The sequence below is a fragment of the Cyprinodon tularosa genome, unplaced genomic scaffold (genome assembly GCF_016077235.1).
Source record: "Cyprinodon tularosa strain WSP-4 unplaced genomic scaffold, ASM1607723v1 ctg31, whole genome shotgun sequence".
Classification (NCBI taxonomy): Eukaryota; Metazoa; Chordata; class Actinopteri; order Cyprinodontiformes; family Cyprinodontidae; genus Cyprinodon; species Cyprinodon tularosa.
Window position 1 is genome coordinate 642966 of NW_024039019.1, and position 10542 is coordinate 653507.

The following is a 10542-nucleotide window of genomic DNA, read 5'->3' on the forward strand; positions in this document are numbered from 1 at the left end:
CCAGTCTACTAATTATTTGATTTCACTGTGATTGCAGGTTTCTTTTACTCAGAAATTAGGCTTTAAAGTTCAAGCAGTCAAACCGCTGAATATTGAATAAACAAGGAACAACTGGCAGCTGATATGTCTTTAGCAGCAGAGGAATGTGGGACCTCATACTGAGCAGCAGGGACAGCAGGTTTAATGAGGGGATTAAAGTGTGATTAATAAGATTGAAGTGAACGGAGGCTAATCTCATCACATGTTCATGTGGGAACAGAAGATAAAAGCAAAATAAATGGGAGCTAGAAGTTACTTTTGAGCAAAGTTGACTCTTATTGTTAAAAGCATGGCTGAAATGTTAGAAAAATAAGACAGTTTTCTTTGAGTTATTTGAATACACAGTATTGTTTGTCTGTAATGAAACAAAGCCATGTAAAGATTTATTAAGACATTTGTAATGGTTGGAAACAACTCTTTGTTTTTAAGGGTAATGGTGTCTGATCATTTTTTAGTTTAGCTAATAATTTATGTGAAATGTTTAATAAAATCTTCTGGGAAGATAATGACAAAATACTGTTGTCTTTATTCGATGCTCTTAATGGAAATGATTCATTTTTAAGTTAAACTTTTGAAGCAAATTAGTTTCAGGGCGATTCAATGAATTAAATGTTTTTAATTTCCACTTAAAGAAATCCACCCTGAACAAGCATGTAGCAACAGGGGAGAAGTAAAACTGTCTTCTAGCAGAAACAAGTGGAGCACATATCCAGGCTCAGGAGGGGCGGCTTCTGCAACACACAGCTGGTACTAATCAGGGCAGCAAATATACGAAATGTCTAGTTTTTGAGTCGAACATCTTCCAGGGCAAAAAAATAAATACATTTAGTCTTGATTTACACTGACATCTGAAGTCCTATGAAATGGGTCCACAATACATCTAAAAACTCCAGCAGTCTTTTTGTTAAGGCTGCAAAAGAAGAGATTAAAGCCATGTGTAATAAAACAAATGTCTTCTGTCCAGTATAAGAGCAACTAAGAAGATGTACTGGTTTAATCCTGTTGGACCTCTCCAACCTGTGCTGCATGATAATGAACCAGGTCCTGAAATGCTTTTAACTTTAAAAACCAGAAGTTGAGTGTTCCAGCTACCCAACTTTTTGCATTACACAGACCCCCCCTTTCTGCACCACTAACTTTAATGAATTTTAGTAATCTTTTCCCCAAATCTGTACTCAGTGTGTAAAATAAGGATGAACTAATGAGCAATAAAAAGTGAGCTAATTCTGTTCATGACGGCAATGCTTTTCACTCTGTTTTGTATGTATCTGTAGCGGGACTTCAACTACTTTAATTTCCTTTATAGTTTACTTGATCAAATTTTATATATGCATTATTTGTATCATTTACCAAATATCATCTAAATTTTCTCTACATTCAGTAATGATTTATTACTATTCATCCATTTTTTACATGTACTTAATTACTGATTTAAAGTAGCAGTTGTAATCATTGCCAGAATATAACATTGTAGTTTGTACTTCTGCAGTTTGCTAATGAGTAATGAGGGCTTTATTGTATGAAATGATTTTCAGTGATCAATGGCCTTTGATATCTCCTCTGTTGCTTTCAAATGTAAAATATTGGCTAACAATTTTTCACAGTCAAGCTCAAACAAAACTGAGTCATTGCTCCAGAGAGTTCTCTTCCTGCTGCTAAAGAGCACATAGTTAATCTTAGCAAGGCAATAAAATCAAGTTAATTAAATCATTCCTCTAAATCAGAGATCTGAAACCTTTAAAATCCAAAGAGCCATTTTGCCCCAAGTCTGACTGATAAAGAGTTATATAGAGTCCCACCTATTGAAGCTTTGTTGACTGATTATGACTATTTTTTTTTTTTAAACACAACTTATCTTTGTTAAATATCTGTTGCAGGAAAAAGTTTCCATTTTAAATAACCAACATTTTATCTGTATTTCTAGCTTAAAAATGAGGAAAACCATAAAACATTTTATAAAGACGAAGCACAGATTTTCCTCCGTAGGATTTTATTAAATGTAAAAAAAAGAAATAATGACAAGAAAAGTAGATCTGAAAACATATTTTCTGGGATTTTAATGTCATTCCGTTGAGAAATTTCCATCAAATATCTTATAAAACCCAGTAATTTTTCTAAGACTGGTATTCATCATTCGCCTACATTTGTTGCTTCTTTGTATCATTTTATGGCACTATTAAGGGCCCTATTTGGAACCTCTGGCAGCAGGTTGCAGAACTTGGTATAGTCGTATAATAAAAACCTATTTACCTGAGACCTAAGCTTCAAAAAGATTCATGCTTTTGTTTCATCAGGTTTGAAGTACTCTAATAGCTTGTTCACCTGTTTAAAAATCGAGGGGATGCTTCAAGTGGAGGAGTCCTGGTATCTTGGTGTCCTGCTGTTGGTCCTGCTGTTGTCGAGTGAGGGGAGAATGGAGCGCCAGGTTGACTCAGATTCAAATCCTCAACTCTGAATTGATCTAGACAAGGGTAGGAAACTCACTGATGTGTCACTTGGGAGACATGACACATCCCACGTAGGGCGAGCAAAGAATGGGTGCAGAGCTACTCTCGCCACAGATTTGTGTCCTAATCTCACTTTTGGGGAGCTCCAGCAGTAACCTCATCAGAGATATTATGTATGATATTGAGAAATAATCATTTCCAAGTAAAGTAAATACATTGTTTTGCAGCGTAAAGGCAAAAGAAATAATCACATGGCAAGTTAAATATTATGTTATTTAACCCTCCCAGGTTATAACAGCATGAACCATCCATCCTTCACAATATCTCCCTGGGTGCTGGTGATGTGATGGCACCAGAGGGTGAGGCAGAAGAGGCTGTAGATGGGGATTAGGGGGAGGCAGAGCTGGGAGCAGTCAGCGGTGCTTTTTGGCGGGACCAAATTGCAGCCGAGGTGTCTTCCCTGGATGAGGTATCACCAGATCACACCTACTGTTTGCAGGTAAAAATATATAAATAATAGTGTCATGTCTAGTAACTGATGTGTCAAAATATTTTTAGCATAGCATAACATTCAATGCACAGCATCATATGCTTTTGCATCACTTTATGATTTTTTCATTTATCCTAATTTCTTGAATATTAGTGATGATTGTGCCAGGCTCTTAAACTCAATTGAATTATGGTGTAGACACTGCTTGATACCATCTGAAACCTTCACAGGCCACTCTGAGTGATGTTTCATTTGCTATCCAGAAAATAATTAATGCAGTCTGTTGTATCAACCCCTCCATGTCTCTGTTTGCAGAGACATGCAGAAAACACACTACCAAAGACCTCCTGTTCAGTTAACCGTTACACCGAAATCGCTTATGCTCCCGCTCCATTCCAGACCACCAGGGCAAAGCGCCTACAGTCTCTGCCACTCCGCGTTCCTTGGAGCTGGAGAGGAGCATGAGTCAGAGGGTTGAGTTCACGAGACAGAAAAGGCCCCTCAAACCAAATTAACTGGCCCTTCATCCTTTGATTAGCGTTCGGAAAGTACCCTGTTGCTGAGGGACGGTGACTGAGGATCTGGAATCTGGGGGTTAGACTCTTTCTCTTTAGAAAAAAAGATGAAGATGAAGAGATGCAGGTCACTAAAATCATTCCTGCATGTTTCAACATGGGAATATTTTGAGTCATTTTTTTGCATTAAAATATTTGTGTAATGATATAATATTTTTTATTTATTGTGGAAATCAAAGATGGGTGGTAACTGGTTACATTTTCTCAAGTGACCTTTAGAAAAAATGTACTGTTAGGAGCAGTTATGCTTGCACTGTTTATGCTTGAGTAAAATTTCTGGCTACTCCATCCACTGTCACTTCACTGAATGAAAACAAGCTTGTTCTAAATAAATATGCACCACTGAGAGATGCACTTTCTTAGTTGTTGTTCTCAAAGCGTATTGTTTGAATGTATTTCTTTTTTCCATCTGCTGAGGCTAGCTTTTTGTTTGGAGGTTGAGTGATAATACAGTATACTCAGTACTCGAGTTTGGGGGGGAATCCTTACTCTTAAAAAAAAAACCTTAAAAATGATCTCCCTTCTTAAATGACCACCCCCCCATACCATCCACTGTAACATTTTATTACTGAATGTGTAAACTTTCTACTATATATTGATAGTAATGGCAATAATATTGCCATTTCAACATTTGGTGGGCTGCAGACTTACGAGTAGCTAAGCAAAATGAATAAAATCAAAGTAACGCCTATCATGATTATGAAGCTGATCCCAGAGGGAAATTTGTCCCTAACAATGTAGGTGCAGTGATACCCATGCCAGTCCAGGAACTGACTGCAGTTCTACTGTAAGGTGCCTTGGTCAAGGTCAATGACCGATGTACCTGACATTTAACAACCATACCATGCATAATGCTTTAGGTTAATAGACTATATTATTTAGGCCATGTATGCTTCCAAAAAAAAAAATATTCCACCTTTCCCCCTTTTTTTTTGCAACTACTGAGACTACTGTAACTTTAGTGATTCTACATACTGTAACTATCCATTTCATACCTCTGTACTTGAGTAGGCTTTTAACCAAATACTATCTTTACTTTGACTTGAGTAACCTGGGTAAGAATGTGATTAAGTAGTGCTACACCTAACTACCATTTTTGAGTACTCTATCCACCTTTGGTGGAAATGTGCCTGAAAGATTTGAGCATTTGTTTAATGAATGTTAAAGACTCAACAACAAATGACCTTCTCAAAAACTCAAAATATTTCCATCAGAATTTGGAAATTAAAGTTATTTATTGACAATTTTGTCCATAAATGAAAGAGTCCGTCCATCATTTCTCTGCTTTTTGTGCCGGTCTCTCCTCTGCCTCCCTTTGAAGTTTCAGGTCCTCTTTGTTCAGGTGCAGCAGCTCACCCTCTGGATCTCTGCCCCTTTTAGGGCCCTTTTTGGCAGCTGGTTCTGTCACCTCCTCATCCTGCTCTTTGTCACTGCTGCGCTTGGCCCTGGAGGTTCATCCAAGATGGAAGAAATTAGGACAGGGGGTGTGATGGAAGCCCTCTGTGCCAAAACTTTGTCCATTTGAGAAAAGTGGTTTTCCTCAAAATTCTATTTTTTCCCCCCATATTAAAATCAAACAAAATAAAAAAAATAGTGATCTTTTTCATTTTTTTCCAGTGGCCCTAATCATACTTTTATTATTACTATGCCTAAACAAGTATCTGTACTTTAACTCATGTGAAGAATTTGAGTACTTTTGACAAATAATTGTGCTCCATGTCAGGGAATACATCTCTGGATTTAAAGTTGTGCTTTTTTATTTTATACTCTTGGAAACCTGGAATCAGTTATGGAGGACCGTGATGACAGGACTCAGAAAGCAAAGTGATGTTTTAAGAACAATGATAAAGTCTTAGTATTCCTGAAGGGACTTTACAGTTAAATGTTCCAGACGTGAAGGGAAAGGAAATTCCTCAACCTGTCCAATGTCAAAAAACCCTCACACGTACTGGGACTGCAACAAGATTTATATCAGGTGCTGGGCACTGAAGCTGTGTTGCGAAAATACAACCCTCTATGTGAAGTACTTTTTATATGACGCATTAAGTGCTTTTCAGTCTCATGCAGTTCTGGGTGCAAATGCTTTTATTTGGAACACTGTGTATTTAACGATCCTGATGTTTTCTCTGGTCTTGACTATTTTTGATCAATGCAACAGTACTTCAGGATCTACATCTGCTTGTTTAACTTTTAATGCTCCCAACAGCCGTAAAAAAATCTGTTTTCCTTCATCGCTAGATGTCAATCTTCAAAAGGCAACATGTAGAAATTAGTTGGAGGGAAAAGAAAGGAGTAAAATTACACCTGATTAATAAGATTTCCTGTTTCTTGGAAGCTGTTTTCATTTTCCAGGAAACTTCAGAGAAAACGCAGAGCCTCTTCAAATCTGGCCTCCATCACATGTGGAAGATCTTTGAGATTTAATCGTCGTTTTAACTTAAGACGGCTTCTTCTTGGAATTCACTTCATGGAATAAGATGTTTGCATGTCTACTTAAACCATTTCATCCCAGGAGATGAAAGCTCACGTCGATATTTTCCTTGGATGATTCATGGAAATATTTGGAAAACCAAATGTGACCTCACCTTCAAATGTCAACAATTACACAATATTAGGCCTTCAACAGGCCGTGAATGACTGACGTGAATTTAGCAAAAGGTCACTGCTCCTGTCATTACAATAGTTTTACTATTGTGGAAATAGAAATTCCTGTTGAACATCTAAAACAGGCTGCTGCTCATATACTAGTTTTTTTCTGCACAAATTGTTTTTTGATGGTTGATTTTTTTAAAATGTATTTCATAGTTTTTACAGAACTAATCTCTGTTAAATGTAAATAAGACTTAATCCTTTTGTGTGACAATCCAACTCAAAACGGTACATAATTATAAAGTGAAAGACAGAAGAAGCCTGATTTATCTTCTTTTCTTGTACTAACCAAATAAAGGAAGTGGTGAGCACTTTTACTAACTCCCACAGAGTCAGTGCTTTGCAGAAACCATTGCAGAAACTGGTGCAAGCCCTCTTTAGAAGACATCTACTAGTTTGTTACTTCTTTGAACGAAACAATAAAGCATAAGCTCTGTTAGGTTGGTTTTGCTTCTATATAATTATGCAACTTGGTCTGGATTTTGACTAGGCCTTATGAGAAATTAGTATGCTTTTATTTAAAACAGTGCTTCCCACACATTTCAGCACGTTATCCTGAAAATAGTAATGCAACAGACTGTTGAACATTTAAAAATCATATAAGTTTATATGATTTCTGCATAGTTTTGCATTAGATAAGTAAATGCCAGATGTTCTTTTTGGTACATTTGTTTATTTTAAGGTATATTAATATTAATCTGTTTCGTATATATTTTTGCCATCTGTTTACTTTGAGGCTTACATCACAATGATTGTAAAATCATTTTGCATTCCCCTGGAGGGGTCCTGTTCTAAACCGTTCCTCTACTGGTCTGGCTGCGATGTTAAGAGTTGTCAGCCTGCTGAAAGGTAAGAAATTTCTATGTCGCTGCAGAATAATATAAATTATTAAGAATAAATCCAAAGCATGATGCAAAGTTGGAGATGGTGAACTCAGGGTGATGTGCGGAGGTACTTTTTCTACAACAGTAACATTTTGGAAGACTAAAGAGTTTAGTGCAGGCGTGCAGGCAGTGTTGTCGTTAGCATGCACGACCCATGCACGGAGGTCTTAGTCCTCGACGCGGCTGACCCAGGCTCGAATCTGACCTGTCCTTCTTGTCTCTCCCCCTCTCTCATACCCCTTTCCTGTCAGCCTACTGTTAGAAAAGAGCCACTAGTGCTGTAAAAACTCAAAAAAAGTAAAAAGTTTAGTGCTAGGGTCGATCTTAATTAATCAAATCAGGACTCTTAAGCCAAAGCAGAAGTGCGTCAGCAGTCATCATGATAAGTGATGTTCAGATATTGCTGGCTGTAAGGAAGGAGGTGGGAAGAGGAAACAGGATGCCTTTTATTGATAATTTATTTAGCATCAGGACCTCCTGATGCTCCTATCTGGCTCTTTGGAGCTACATGGATTTCCACAATCCTTTACTTGACAGGACATACAGTAGGGCTTCACACAATTATTTCTTCATTGTACGCTGTTACACATGCAGACCAGGATGTTGAACTTAAGTATTTTTTTTTTTTTTTTACTTTCTGCTAACCTAAAAGTTCTGAATTATTGTAACACATTTTTAAGTACATCTACCTCAAACACTTGGATTAATCTGAATTATTGTGTATTAATTGAGCATAACTTAAATTATGTGATAAAAAAAACTGTAATAAGGAAGTACTTGTGCAGATCTTTACACTAAGACACCATTGGCTGAGTAGATGGTGTGGATGTGGTTATATAATAATATAATTGAACTTCACTGATCTAACATTGGAGAGCTTTATCTCTGCATTTAACCCATCCCCTTGCGGAGCAGTGGGCTGCCATCATGGGGCAGTAGATAAATGAGATAGATTGCCAATGGAATGAGTATTTTTACTCTTAAAATAATATCATTAGATAATATTCACTTGAAATAAAACAATGCAATTGTATTTTCTTATTTTAAGTGTAAATTGTCTTGTTCCATTGGCAAAATATCTCTTTTACCTCCTCAATCCAAGAGCAAATGCATTTATTTTAAGAAAAAAATGACTTAATTAGATTTCAATTTACTCCACTCAAGTTAGTGACTCAATCTGGGCTGGGTAGCATGACATTAAATGTTGAAATGTTAATGAGGTTGCGCTGTGTGATGAAATATTATGCTAATAGGTGTTAGTTGGCATCACAATAACTAAAGGTTAAGATTGGAAAATCAGGCTCCCACGTTGGAACAGAACATGAAATGTTTCAGTTTAAATGTCTAAAATCCTAAAGTAAAATGTTTTGAGCTGGTTTTAATGAACAATTTAATTCAACTGAAATTAAAATGGAGAATTAAACTTAATAAAGAGAAAAATTTATGACAATTTTTTTTTTTAATGTGAAATGTTTGAGGCATCTGGTTGCCTTCGTATATTTTGAGTTTTACAACAAAGAGCTTCAGCTGTTCCTTAGTTTTGTGTAACTTTTCCTTCTTCATTTTTTCATTTCTGTTTCAGAGGACTGCGGTTCTAGTCTGACCACCATCATCCATCCATCATCATGTGCATTTTTTTCACGTAGCTGAAGTCTTCCTGGATGAAGGAGAAGGAGCTTGGAAAAAATATTATTCAGATAGAAAGTTTGTCTCATCAGTACCTCCATGTTCACTCGATACCCACCCAAGATACACTAAAAAACAACCTACAAACCGTTTTTTGCTCTTTTTTGCCTGTCTTCTATAAAAGCCTGATTAGCAAATCGCCCAAGCTATTAATATCCAAGATCCTTTTATTCAGAACTGTTCATATTTGCACCTGCTTCAAGGCTTTTGGCTGTGTTTCTGAGAAATGATCTCCTTGGACCTGTCGTTGTAGGTCCTTGTAGGTTTTATTAATCTCACATTGGAGAAATGTACCTCTGCATTTAACCCACCACCATGGGGAGCAGTGGGCTGCTATCATGCGTCGCCCGGGGAGCAATCATGGGTTAAGGGTCTTTGCTCAGAGACCAAGAGTGGCAGTCTGTGGGAATATAAGCATCTTTAAATAAGTCAAACAACACACAGTATAAAATACTCTTTATTATTGCATACCCTTAAGAAAATAATACTGTATAAATGTATTTAAAAGACCAGAGCTTTTACAGTGTTCACATATCTTTTCATGCCTCTTCAGCAACTCTAACAAGGCGTCTATGAGCCTCATTCACAGGGATTTAATTCACATGTGGCTAAAAGCAGATCTCCGAGGTTTTAAGAGTCACATTCCACATCATCTACCAGCTAACAAATACTATTTGACAGTCAAAGAGGAAAGAAAACAGCAACCTGTGAATAGAGCAGCTCTATTTATAAAACAAACAGAGAAAAGTGTCATTAAATGCATCATTAAGTTTAGAAGAAACACATAAAAGATTTTTTTGTTCAGCAAGTTGACAAAAAAAAAAAAATCTTGATTAATATAATTGCTTGAATATATCTTGCTGATGCTGCAAGTGCTTACAATTTCAAACAATAAACCGTAAAATCTAAACATCACATAATGGAACCAGATATTTAAATTCCATAAGAGACAAACATGTCCTGTTTTATGTCAGTTAGGATCACCAAATATATTTATTTTTTGGTTAACATCAAATGAATGAAATTTAAATTAGATATTTCAAATTCAGGAAATACACTCTATGATTAAAGCAACTGGCAGCAATGCACTGCTACCACATTAAAAAGTCCACTTCACTGGAATCTGACCAGTTTGGACCAGCAGATTGAGAAGATATGGAGTAACTGGTAAAGACTGGGAAACATTTACCCTTCCAGATTAAATCCTACATCAAAGAACCAAATATGTCTGATTAGGTAAGAGTCAGACCTGTTTTGTTTGCAAACAGCAACTTCTAGTTTAGTTAGGTCTGGTGTTAAAGGGCTGCCTAGACTGCCGGCTCATTGGGTCACATGATTCATTCTGAGACGGACTTGACCCTCTAAAGTTAAAAATCCACAGAGCAGCCTGCATGAAGCATTATACACACAAAGTGTTGCATATTGACCTAAAAATGTATTTAATATTTCTCAAATTAAGCTCATATAGAGTTTTTTGCTAAAAGAGGATTGCAAGTAAAAAATAAAAGGCTTTTATCAACAATGATGTGGCTGACTAACTCGAAAAGTAACACACCTATCATATGTTCAGATCTTCATCTGAGTCTCATGTTCTTTTATTCTATTCTAATAGCCACTGACTGCAGCTCAAACACTATGCAATAAAGCACACAGTTAGCCAAAATGCAACTTATAAGCAGGTTTCTGTTTCCATGTTTCCCTTAGAGTCCACAACAGAGCGGCGCTAAAGGTGCATAACTGATGAAACAAGCTCAATCCAATGATGTCAGAAT